Here is a 12,978-nt window from a genome sequence, read left to right as displayed (position 1 = left end):
AATCAATTAAGAAAAATAATTCTCAGTTCAGACCTTTGCATATTTTTCTCAGATATTCTAGAAGAAAATTACATATATGAATGAAAATACTTTACTTGCGGGCCTTAAGTTCTGTTCAAGATGATAGTGTGGTTAAAAAATATATCTGTAAAGTTAACAGCTACCACCAGTTGTGATATTATTAAAAGACAAATTATAAAAAAAAAAAAAAACATGCAAGCAGATTATAAAAATGTAATTCGATACACAATTAAATACAATACACTAATCTGCAAATTCATTAATCTAATAATATAACAGTAAGCAGTACATTATTTGAATAGATGGAGACAATATTTCTATAAGATTACAGTTTATGTCACAGGTCAAGCACCACCAGGGGGGTCTGCCCCAACTCCACATTGTGTACTTTTGTGACACAATAAAAACTCTATAACAGCAAGATAGCGTGTGTGTTAACGTGTGGTTTGCATGATGTTGTGTTGGCCAGCTGTACATCTGGCCTCTTGTCTGTGAGGCCCTTGGAAAACCCAAGCCCAGACCAAAAGTCATTAGTTTAGCTTGGAATGGGCTGTGTTTAGTCCTGGGAAGAACCGGAAGGAGGTGGGTGCTTTTGGGTACATCCTGTCAATATGTGGAGGGAATTTCTTCTTAATTTCTCCTTTGGTGGAGTTTAACCACCTATCCTGCCATATCTGCTGCAGGTGTTGCGTTGGTGTGGTTTTTTCTATTTTCTTGCCATTTGCAGGGTTGACGGTGAATCCAGCAAAGGTGATGGGGGTTCCTCTGGCATAATAATACATGAAGGCAGTCTTAATAACCTCAAGGTCCACGGGAAGGACTCCTGCTATGACAGGTAGAACATGCGTATTTACTGTATGGCAGGCTCGGGTGATGACAAGAAGGATTGTTCTTTGGATTGTCTAGTTGTCTTCTATATACTGTCACTGTGGTTTTGTTGTACCACATTAGTGTGACATATGTAAATATGGGAGTAAAGATCATTTTATAGTATAATGACAAGGTGCATTTGTTAAGCCCCCAAGTCCTTTTTGGTGACTGTTGCAATGAGTGCCGAATATTTTCTTATTTTACTTCTTATATACTGGAGGTTTGGTAGAAAAGACAGGTTTGTGTACAGTATAACTCCTAGATATTTGAGTTGCGTGGTGATTTTCAAGATGGTTACTCCAATCTTGATTTGTGGCAGTCTTCATAGCTACAATTTGCCCTTCAAGATTGTACTGGTTTTTGCAGAAGAAATTTTTAAAAAATGGGTCAAAGCCCATTGGTGGAATTCTGTCAGTGCTGGGTTTGTGATAGCCTCAAGTTGGGCTCTAGAGTCAACCATTATCGTGATGATGATGGGATCATCTGCAAAGGCCTAGGAGTGGCCTTCACCCAAGTCGAGGATTAGGAATTCATCCATGACCATGTTCCACAGGAGCAGTCCCAGAACTGAGCCTTGGGGATAGCCCCTCAAGACAGGACTAGTGAGACTTCTATATGCTGTTTTCACTGCAATTTTCCTTCCAGAGAGGTAGAACTTCGTGATGTTATATAGGTTTCCAGGTATGGATGCCTGTCCACGTCTTGTAAGGACGCTTGGCCACCAGATGGTGTCGAACACACAAAGCAATAGATATCACTAAGAAGTATTTCTTCTCACGCATCAGCACAGCGTCAGTGATGCTTTTGAGTGCCTCGATTGTCGAGGTTCCAGGTTTGAAGCCATATGTCACTGTGGAGTCGATGATTAAAGATGCATTGCAGGATCATCTAGACAAGACTGCAGTTTTTGTTTGGCTTTTAATGGCGCATCAGCAACTAGGGCTATAATGCACTAAAACAATACTGTCGTAATAATTCAGATACAGCATGGGTTTGTTTTTAAGGGAAAGTCTTGTCTAACAAATTTGACTGGATACTATGATGTGGTCACAAAGGAACTGGAAGCAAAAAATAATTTTGATATTATATACTTGGATTTCGGGAAAGCTTTTGACATTGTTGCACATGGAAGATTACTGTACAAACATGAGCAGTAAGGTATTAAGGGCAAATTGCTACAATGGATAAAACGATGGGTGAGTGGGAGAAGGCAGAGAGTGGTAATCAATAGATGCTGCTCTTCGTGGAGTCCCACACAGTTTGGCATTGGGCCCATTGTTGTTTTGTATATTTATCAATGATATTGATGAAGGTATATCAGACTTAATGCCGAAGTTTGCAGATAATACAAAGGCTGGCAGGGTTGTTAATGGCAGTGTGCTTCTGCAACAGGATCTAGAAAATTTGGGCAGATGGGCTGAATAGTGGCGACTGAAGTTTAACACTGACAAGTGCAAATACTGTATATGGGTAGAAGTAACCCCAGAGAAAAGTACCAACTGTGTAGTACTAGACTTGGGGTGGTAGAAAATGAAAAAGACCTGGGAATAATTGTGCAGACAGATAAGAAGTGTACTGATCATTGCAGACAGGCGGCCAGAGCAGGTCATGAGGTATTGTCAATGATATACAGGAATTTTGGTAGTAGGGAAGAGTGGGGTTTGGTAGTAGGGTGATTATCCATTTGTATAAGGCAATGGTCAGACCACACCTAGAGTACTATGTACAGGTCTGGAGGACTGATTTTAGGAAGGATATAAAGTTGTTTAATCATGTTAGAAGGGCAACAAGATTGGTTATGGGAACGAAGGGATCCTCTTATCAAGGAAGGCTTAAGTTCTGCAAATTGCAGCAGCTGAAGACAAGGCATCTGTGAGGTGATCTGATTAAGATGTATAAGGCTTTGAATGGGTTGAGCACACTGAATTCTGATGGGATTCTTCCACTTGCTCAGATTACAAACCTGATGGGGCATAAATTCAAATTGAGGACAGATAGGTGTAGAACAGATATGTGGAAACTTGTCTTTAGTTAGCAGGTGGTTAATTGCTGGAGCAAACTTCCATCTGTTGTTGCTGTGGAGGTTGATACTTTAAATAAAGTTTAAATATTTCTTTAGATAGTTTATATTTTTCATATTGCTACAGGTATGTAATATTCATTTTGAGCTAGATAGTTAGAAGGACATCTAAATCTATTTTCTAAATTTATCTAAATCTATTGTCAAATTACAAAAACATCATTTCTATTTTATTTATGAAAAAAATTATTGTGGGTTTGGAGAAAATTGGTTATAATGTTATAGCAAATGTAAGTGATAATAATTCAAATAATAGAAGAAATATTTAACTATTTACAAATCCTCCACAGCTGAGTATTGTTTATTCTAATCCTGTTGATCCTTCATGCCGCCTATTTTTGTTATAGATGCAGTTCATATTTTGAAATGTATTCACAGTAACTGATTAAACCAATACAACTCTGAAAAAAAATTTATTATCCATATTTTGAAAAAGCTGAACATCTTCATACAGCTTCACTATCTTGCCTTAAAGCATTGTACTCCATAGAAACTGAAAAATCTGTGATGGTTACAAATTAAAATTGAAGGCTTTGAATCCCTGAAGTTTGGAGAGACAAAGTGTAAAACTTGTATTGCAGATTTTCAATAAACATGTCATTAAAGACTTATTCTTTTAGTTCCAAAAATAAATTTACTATGTCGTAAAGATACTGCCAATTTCATTAGAACAGTTTTAGCATGCCGATATACAGTGAATGTGAAAACACCCATAAAGGTACAAAGTTTAAAAACCAGTCACCAAGAACCTTTAATTAAAAATCAGGAAAATGCTGCTTTTCTAAATATATATTTATTATTCGGTTAGATAGATGAGAACTGCTAATTTAATATTAGTACAGATTTTTTAACAAGAGAGATGCACACATTGCTTTGAAGCCTACAACTTATGCATTACTTGACATATCAAGTAATGCATTAATAAATTACTGTTTTTCAGGAAAATTTCAGGCAACTCAGAGGAAAGATTTGGTCAATACAGACCAAATATTTTCCTCAAATACAGATAATTCTGTATTTGAGGAAAATATTTATGAGAATGAAATGAAATTACAAATGTATTCTGTATTGCCTTTAACTTTAAAATCAAACACTTTTGGCAACTTTGCAATTAATGATTTCAATAAAAATGCATTTCAGGAAAGTCTTGTTGAAATAGGAATGGAGGCTAATACATCCACATTGTTTTCTCACATTACTGTCACAGAAAGTGATTTATCAAAAGAAAAAGATTAGATGTCACTCTTAGTTTATCTTGCTGGATATGCTGCTGCATGCTGTTATCAAAAGATATCACTGCGAGGAATGCAAACTTATTTTAACAATGAACAAACGATTACGTACTGGTGGCTAATATGAACTAATTCAAAACATGGACAAGCCCTAGAGAAAGTATTCTTGATGTTATGTAATCAGAAAGATTTCTTATCGTTATTTATGAAAATTTATTCGAAGCTATTTGATTTTCTTTGAATGATATTTGCAAAAATGGTCATTTTGGAGAAATAATTTTGAATTTGCTAATTAATACCATTATCAATATTTTACTCAACAATTATAGTAAAGAGAAAAATTATGTATTAAAAGCAACACATAAACGTAAACTTCAAACATTGAAAAAGAGCTAAATTTAAAGTAAAATTATTTCGGTTCAACTATAGTAATCAAATTATTAAATTTAATGAACAAATGTATACATTAATTGGATTACAAATTACATGTAAAACATTCAAAATGTAATAAAATAGTTAACTATAAAATGTGTTGTCTTCATATTTTCAGAGTGTTATGATTAAAAAAATATTATCACACTTAAGAAACAAAACTGTCTAATTTTTTATTTATTTATTTTTTTATTATTATTTTTTTTTTTTTTGTATTGTCCCTTGCAACACAAATTAGCTTTCCATTATGCACAGAAAATAAAGTAGATTTAGGCTTAACTCTTGCTTTCACTTTTCTCATTTCTCGGTAGCTTTATGTACTTATTATGGCCCACTTATGATGTCAACATACAATGATCAGGCTTTGTTTTTAAGGTGACAGTGATAGATTGCACTGAAAATAGTGGGGTACATTAGGATGTGGTAAATGGGCTAAAGGGTCTGCTACCCCCAATGCCACTGAAGGAGAAAAAGGAATTATTGATGCAGCAATGACTAAAAATTGTGCTACACCTTTCATCTACTAGCCAAATCTTCATGCTGCAGTATAAAGCAAAACATTTTTTCAACCCTGGACTCCTTCTGGCTAGAAGGGCCTAGGAAACAATATTGTTGATGTTGAATTTCTCATACAATAAAGAGTATTAATTATCAATCTGAAAAATCTTTTGGCATTACAGGATTATTTTAAATTCCAAGAAAAATAGTTTCCATAGGAGGAGACCCAGAACAGTAAACTCCTATACACCCTCCACTTTTGGAAAGTCTTTATTAGCAACACTGAGACCTCAGTTCTATCCACTTCTCATCACATGCTTAAATCCAGCTACACCCATTGATGCCATTTTGTTCATCTGGTGGCACGTCTCCAGTCTTCTTCCTGCTCTTCCCTCCACTACTCCTAAAATCAATGTAGAAATTATAATTTTTGCAGTTTAAATAAAGATGCAGAAAAAGAACATAAAAATATCCATTTACTGAAAATCAAAGAGACCAAGACAGTGCCAAACTTTCAATCCAACTACCTCGTCAATGTAAAATCTGGTATGATAAAAAAACACTTATTTTAAGAGCTTTATATTATCTGAAACACTAAATCCATCCATATTAACATATGGATGGATTATAAAGAGAATTAGGGATAACTAAGTATCCCTCCAACCACTCTACAGTATACTTTAACCTGGCTTTAGATTGCAAGTCTGCATAGCTTCTTCCCATGAATGTTGGGGTTGTGATGGTTGTAGGAACTTCTCCCTTGCCTTCCCCTAAGTACCAGAGTGGAATTGTTTAGAAATAATAAATTATTAAACTGAACTGAATTTTAAGACACCAAATGTTTCAGCCCAATATTACTTTTCCTTACTTAGAAATGAAAAATGGATCATATGTTGGTTTTGAACTATTGCCAAAAATTATAAGCATGTGATGAAGGCAATGAAGGCAAGTGATGCAAGAAAGCAAGATTGTGAGCTTATATAGCATCAGCCCAAAAAAAAAAAAAAAATTCACACATCCACTCCCTCTAAAAGTTTGTTCAGTTACTCCTTGAATTTACTTTTCATAATCTGCCTTTGCCAGCCTAACCTTTCTGTGGCACTACAGACCCTTTTTGTAGCTGTTATAGGCTTCAGTACTTTTTATTACTCTGTAAATTTTTCACGGTCTTTTTCTGCTCAAGTAATATGGCAACTTCACTATTCATCCAACTTGGAATCCTCCTCATAAGAGTATTTTTTAATGATATATACGCATTCAAGGCTTCTGAGATTAATGTTTTAAAGGTATACCATATTCAATTGTATTTGCTCTCTGTGAGATATCTACCCAGTTAATAGAAGCCATGTAAGTCCTTAGGCCGTCGTAATTTATAAATGCCAAATCGTAGTTACCTTTTAAGCCATCTGCCAAATTTATCCAGATTCTGTTGGAGAAGAATACTTGATGATTGTCATTCACAACCCAACCCACCTTTGTATTATCAACAAAAAACTTGGACATTAAACTTGATATGCATTCAAAAATATTGAAAATAGTAGTCTCACCACTGAATCCCAAAAGACATTATTCTTCTTATTATTATTATCATTAGCCATAGGGTGCAAGGAGGCCTGAGGCTTATACTGCACCAGCCAAAAAAAAAAAAAAATTTCCGAATTACCCTGTGTGTGTGTGTGTGTGTGTGAGTGAGTGAGAGAGAGAGAGAGAGAGAGCGAGAGAGAGAGAGAGCGAGAGAGAGCGAGAGAGAGCGAGAGAGAGAGAGAGAGAGAGAGAGAGAGAGAGAACAAGAATCAGAAGTAGAAGGGAATCATCAAGAAAGAGTAGATGATATATCCAGCTCAGGACCCTGGGTGTGCTAAGCCTATACTCACCAGATGTGAGCCACATGGAGTATTTCATTAATAACATTGTATATTAGGGTATATTAGTATTTTAGGGTTAAATTTGAAAGTGAATGCAATTCTGCCCAGACACAATAGGAGGGAGTATATGATGGCTATTGGCTATTTTATTTTCCAATAAGTGTAGCAAGGAATAGCTGCTATCTTCAAATAAATTCACTTGCACAATGATACTGTAAGTCCAGAAGTTATGCCACTATTGGAAGCATATGCAGAACTCCTGTCCCATTTTGTTTACCTTAATTCTACTCTTCAGTTCTTGGATTATGATAATGATGTCAATGATGACAGGTCAATGTTCAAAAAAAAGTCGCGAACTAGTGTTGAATTTTAAAGTGTCTGCAATGCTGCCCAGACCCGATATGAGGGAGTATACGATGAGAGTCTTGTCAATCAATTTGGCCCTGGAGAGATTGCGTAAGGCACATGGGATAGAATTTTTTTCAGTGCGGTCTGTGCTTACTAACAGAAGAGACTGCCTCTACAGGGATGGGATACACTTAAATAGAAAGGGTGCAAGAATATTAACTAATGCTAGCGAGGCAGTGTTAGGCGGATCGGAAAACTGCTAACTTGGGTGGGGGATTCACAGACTAAAAGATTACCAGTAGCCACAGCAGAGGTGAAAGCACTTCTTGCACTGCTTCTATTGTAACTAGCAGCAATCTAGAGAGCAAGTTGCTGGAGACTTCAAGAGCTGCTGGGAGTCATTATGGAACAAGTAAATACATGGGCTGTGTTAGGGTAACTAAGAGTAAGAATAGGTGCATGTATACTTGCATGTACACCAATGCCAGAAGTATAGTATATAAATTTGATGAATTTGAAGTGCTGATCAAGACATCAAAGGGTGATATTGTTGGGATATCAGAAACACAGTGTCACACAGATATAAGCAGCACAGAATTGGAATTTGGGGAGTACGATGTGTACAGAAAGAACAGACAGGGAGAATGGTCATACAGTTAGTTAAGAAACACATAAAATCTAAGGAAGTGCATCCAGTTGACATGGGTGGACATTGTAATGTTGAGTCTGTTTGGTGTGATAAACACTGGGAAAAGGAAAATGAGTAGGAGTATGTTATAAGCCTAATGACGCTGATAAGAACAATGAACAGTTGTGCAGAGAAATAGAATGGGTTAGTAAATCAGAATGTCTTGTAATGGGAGATTTTCACTTTTCAGATATTGACTGCAACTTGTGGTTTGGTCACTCGCACACCAGCAAGACTTTTGTGGATTTATGGGAGGACTGTTTTCTACAGCAACATGTTAGAGGGAGTAATACCCTTGACTTGATTGTCAGCAGTGATGACACATGCATTAGGAATTTGCAGATAAAGGAACTACTAGGTGGGAGTGATCAAAGAGTACTCATGTGGGATTGGGCGCCTCCGTAGCCAGGTGGGCAGAAGCATCAGTGCGTAGCACACGTTTCTTGAGCAGACCGGAGTTCGAGCTCGTGACCACCAAATATGGAGGATGCGGAAAGGTAAGGAAATGACCACCGCATATCCCCGGAGCAATATGGCCTTAGTTGCTAATGCTCATAACCACCAAAATAACAACATAACATAACATGCGGAATTGACTTAAAGATGTAACTAGGATCAAGGGTAAAGGGAAGGGTTTTTGTAAAGATGACTACAGAGGTCTCACACAGTTTTTAAATTCTACAGAGTGGGACCAACTGCTGATGTTACCAACAGTGAATTCTAAATGGGAGGCCTTCAGGGAATTAATCTTGGAGGGTACTAGGCTTTTTCTACAAACTAAAAAATAGTTTTCAAGGTTTAGGCTAAATGGATGTTGGATGAATGAATGAGGCTCATGGTAGAGAAGAAAAATGCATGGGATGCATTTTTCTTCTCTGCCACGCAAATGCAAGCAGATAGAGTTTAAAACCGTTTATATTAATTGCATGCAGTAACAGAAAAGCCCAATAAACCGGAAAGTGCAAATTGTTTTTATTGTTTTATGGATGTGATGGAAGAATATCAGGTATGTCGTATGTGTTGCTAATTTGTAATCCATCTTCCCCACTGCTGGCATCATTAGTGGCATCATCTCTATAGTAGTCTTCTGCTATTTGAATTATGCCATCTCTGCTATTTATAACTACACCATTGCTGTTCGTCAGTTTCAGTATCATTAGTCCAAAATGGCCGCTGACTTAAGTCCTTTGTTTTCCCTTAATGCTTGTTCTACTTTTCTTGCGTTAAATCTTCTTATGTCCTCTCTGAGTCCCTTTCTAATGGCTTTGCATAACTCGGTATACTCAATTTTCTCCTTTTCAGTGTTTATCTTGCTCTTCATTTGTCGCCTTCGGTTCATCATAACAAGTGTTTCTTGACTAATTTTTTCTTCTTTCGATTTCTTTTTCCCTATAGGTTTCTTGGGCTTTATCACTTTCAGAATTCCTCATCAATATCTTGGTCCGGAGTAGTGCAGAAGCTCAAACCTGCTCTTAACTTCCAGTATATACTGCTTTTTCCCCTGTTCTGTTATCTCAAAGACCTTCGTATTATTTACTCGAGTCAGTTTTTTCCTTTCCTACTTCTATATCAAGTGTGCATCTTACCATTCTGTGATCACTTCCAACATTTACCTTATTCAGGATGGTAACATCATTCGCGATATATCTTCTGTTAGTAAGGATGAAGTCGATTTCATTAGTTGTTAATCCATTTGGACTCTTTCATGTCCACTTTCTGTTCACCCTTTTCTTGAATGAAAAAAAAAAAGTGTTCATTACTGACATTCCTCTAGATTCTGCAAATTCCACAAGTCTTTCACCTCTTTCATTTCTTTTACCAATTCCAAAATTTCCTATAGTTCCCCTTTCTGTGCTGTTTTGTCTTTTTCCAACCTTAGCATTGAAATCCCCCATAATAATAGTGTAGTGGGTTTTTTGCTCATCTAGAAGACTCAATTTCGGTGTACATTTCTTCAACCTTTTCATCATCATGAAGAGGTTGAAGAAGCTCGATGTTGGTGCATAAATCATTATAACCTTTAGCTTGTACCTCTTAGAAATCTTGAGTTATTAGTCTTGACACCCTTGGTGATGTATTTTTGTATTCCAAAATGTTGTTTTTTATATCTTTATGGACCAGAAACCCAACTCCACCTTCGCTCCTTTCACTGTTTCCATTGGATACAGCAGATTTCCACTTGATAAACTTATAAGTGAATCATTTCTTCTTCTTCTTCTTGTTTCAGCCAAACCGATGATATTCCAATTCACATTTTCTGGTTCCTTTTCCAGCTCTAATGTCCTGTCTTCACCGATGGGCGATCTTACGTTGTAACAGGCTAAGTTCAGTTTCCGTGAATGCCAGCCTGGTTGTGCCCAGAGATTCTTAGCACCCTCTGCTTCCACTCTGATCCTCTTGCTGCCATAAGAGGGAGAGTGAAAGCCGCTGGGGACTGACAGCCATATGTTTCGTCGTGCTGTCATATGCTGGAGGGTTTCGTCTTTTCCTCTTCACGCTGACCGGGCATCTTGAAAAGAACCACTCTACACGTTCGTTGCCACCTAAGTGACGTAATAGGACTCACCACTGAGAAGGTGTGCATGAGTGGATTTTAGGGAGGCAGCCAACCGGACTTCTCCTAAATCTTCTGTAATAGAAAGATATTGGACCCATCAGTGTTTTAGACTGAGTGTCTGAAAACACACAGAATACCTGTTCCACTCTAAGACCCTCTTAGCTTAGTATAGCCAATTAATCAATTAAATTTATAAATCTTATTAATTTTTATTGTTAATTAAATTGTATATAAAAGGACATCGTTCCCCAGAATAGAGCAAAAAAGCAGTACACAAAGTAGCAAAAGTGCTGTCGTTCGGGGTAGAACCAAAGGAGGCGATTCTCCAACACATCGCAGTCAAAAGTCACATGCTTGAGGAACTATCTCGAACAGGACATGATCTAGCCATGGAAGATGTCTTTGTGTCTTCACATTCTCTGCATGGAAGACGCAGAGAATGTGAAGAAATTAGGAGCTGAGCGTTCTGATGGATGTATATGAGAGTTGACTTGAAGACATGAATGACTTGAAGAAAACTAATTATAAGAGAAATTAAAAGAACTCATGTTTTCTAACCTAAAAGTATAAAAAGGTCTACCAACATGTCCAATGATCAGTGGGAGATTTCATTCAGGGGGAAACATAACTAACTGTTAGTTAAACTTCTACCTCAAACTGTATTTCCCAATCCATTTGCTCTAAAGAATACTATACATATCCTCTCAAAACTACACCAAGATTTTATGGTTTCCTTTCATTTTATTCATTGTCAGATTTATTTGTGCATGGACAACTAAGGCAATAAATCACCTATTGCATTCTTAAATAATGGTATTTAACATTTAGAGTGCTACAAGAAGCAAAACTGAACCTGAAGCTAGACTCGAATATTCTTTTGGATATAACAACACTTATGGAAGACATAAAGGACCTCACAGACTAATTAGTCTGTGAATCATATTTTTCATTCCAATATTCTTTCTATGAAAAAAGAATAGATTAAGCAATCCACTGTCCCTGTTACTGCCTGAAGTGTTCATAAAAAGTCTTACAACAAATGATCAGGAAAACCAATGCAGGTTCCATTACAATACCTTACATCCTCACAGTCAGCCAGAAAATTTTCCAAAATGGCCAAATCATTTAACTTAGAGTTTCCCACTCTCTATAAAGTATTTTCTGCTACAAAGTTCTTGATATCTACAACACCAGCAGTTCCATCTACAAACTGGTATATAGTTATCAATAAATCTGCTTAGGAATATTGCATGGATGCTTAAAGAAAAGAAATGTAAAACAAAAGAAAGAAATTAAAAAATATATTCAATAAGAAAGAGTTGAAAAGTCTGATCCAGTTCTTCATACCTTGCATTAGATGGGACTTTGATGCAACTTCTAACTGTATGCCACTGATTCATGCTACTAAATGAAAGGTCTTTACAAGAATAGAGTACCATTGAAATAATCAATGGTACTCTATTCTTATATAGGAATACAGTACCATTGGATACTTTTTTCTAGTTTACAGTGAATGTAAATAAATTCTAGAATTTTCCGTACTGTAAGTTTTAATTATAAAATGGTGTAGAATTCTATGATCGTCACAGTTACCCAAAAAGGTTAATACCGATCTAAACCTAGCAGTTTAATTTTACCTTAGTTACTTTTAGAGCCACTAACATTCACCCCATGCAATTAGCATACAAATTTTTAAATAAAAGTAGATATTCCACTAAGTCTCAGCAATAAACTTTCAGTGTGCACAGAGATACCAGACTGTCAGATCACTAAAGATACCAGAAAGGAATTCTGATATTTAACATATGGTAAGTTTATACTTAATACTTAAGTATATACAGTAAACCCCCGCTATTCGCGGGGGTTTACATTCCTGAGAAATGTCGCGAATACCGAAAATGCGAATACTGAGTTATGGCTCCCATAGTAATAAAGGGGTTCCGTTCCAAAGTATGAAATTTATAAGAAAAACTAGTCTAAAATTTTGTCTATGTATGTATTATATGTACCTTCATAATATGACTATGTACATAGACAGTACATAGTTAAATGCAAGCATATGGCATCGAAATGAAAATAAGAAACAATTTAATATTAAATGTAATATTTATTAGAAATTTCAAACAAATCTTTCATACCAGCGCCCTTGCTAGCTAAAAATCTTATCCCGCCAGTGCCATCACCATTTCGCTAAAGTGTTGATAGAGGAGTTTTGCCTTTTGACGAATGATGAGTGAACATAACGGAATTTTATTTTGAGTTCGATCTTCTATCAACAGATTTAAAGCTTTTTCCATTTTTTTCTAATTTAACATCACGAGTTACAGAGCAAATTTTTGAAACAATTAGCGCATTTTCACGGACACTACGGCGGATTTTTTCTTCCG

General features: G+C 36.3%; 1 protein-coding gene across 2 annotated transcripts in view; it reads right to left on the bottom strand.

Moving 5' to 3' along the window:
* The window catches only part of Nup205 (nuclear pore complex protein Nup205), a 738,550-nt gene that overhangs the window by 485,707 nt on the left and 239,865 nt on the right, over positions 1-12,978 (bottom strand). The window lies entirely within an intron of this gene.

The sequence above is a fragment of the Mastigoproctus giganteus genome, chromosome 13 (genome assembly GCF_048544385.1).
Source record: "Mastigoproctus giganteus isolate SK-2022 chromosome 13, ASM4854438v1, whole genome shotgun sequence".
Taxonomy (NCBI): domain Eukaryota; kingdom Metazoa; phylum Arthropoda; class Arachnida; order Uropygi; family Thelyphonidae; genus Mastigoproctus; species Mastigoproctus giganteus.
This window is presented reverse-complemented; position numbering and strand designations above follow the sequence as displayed.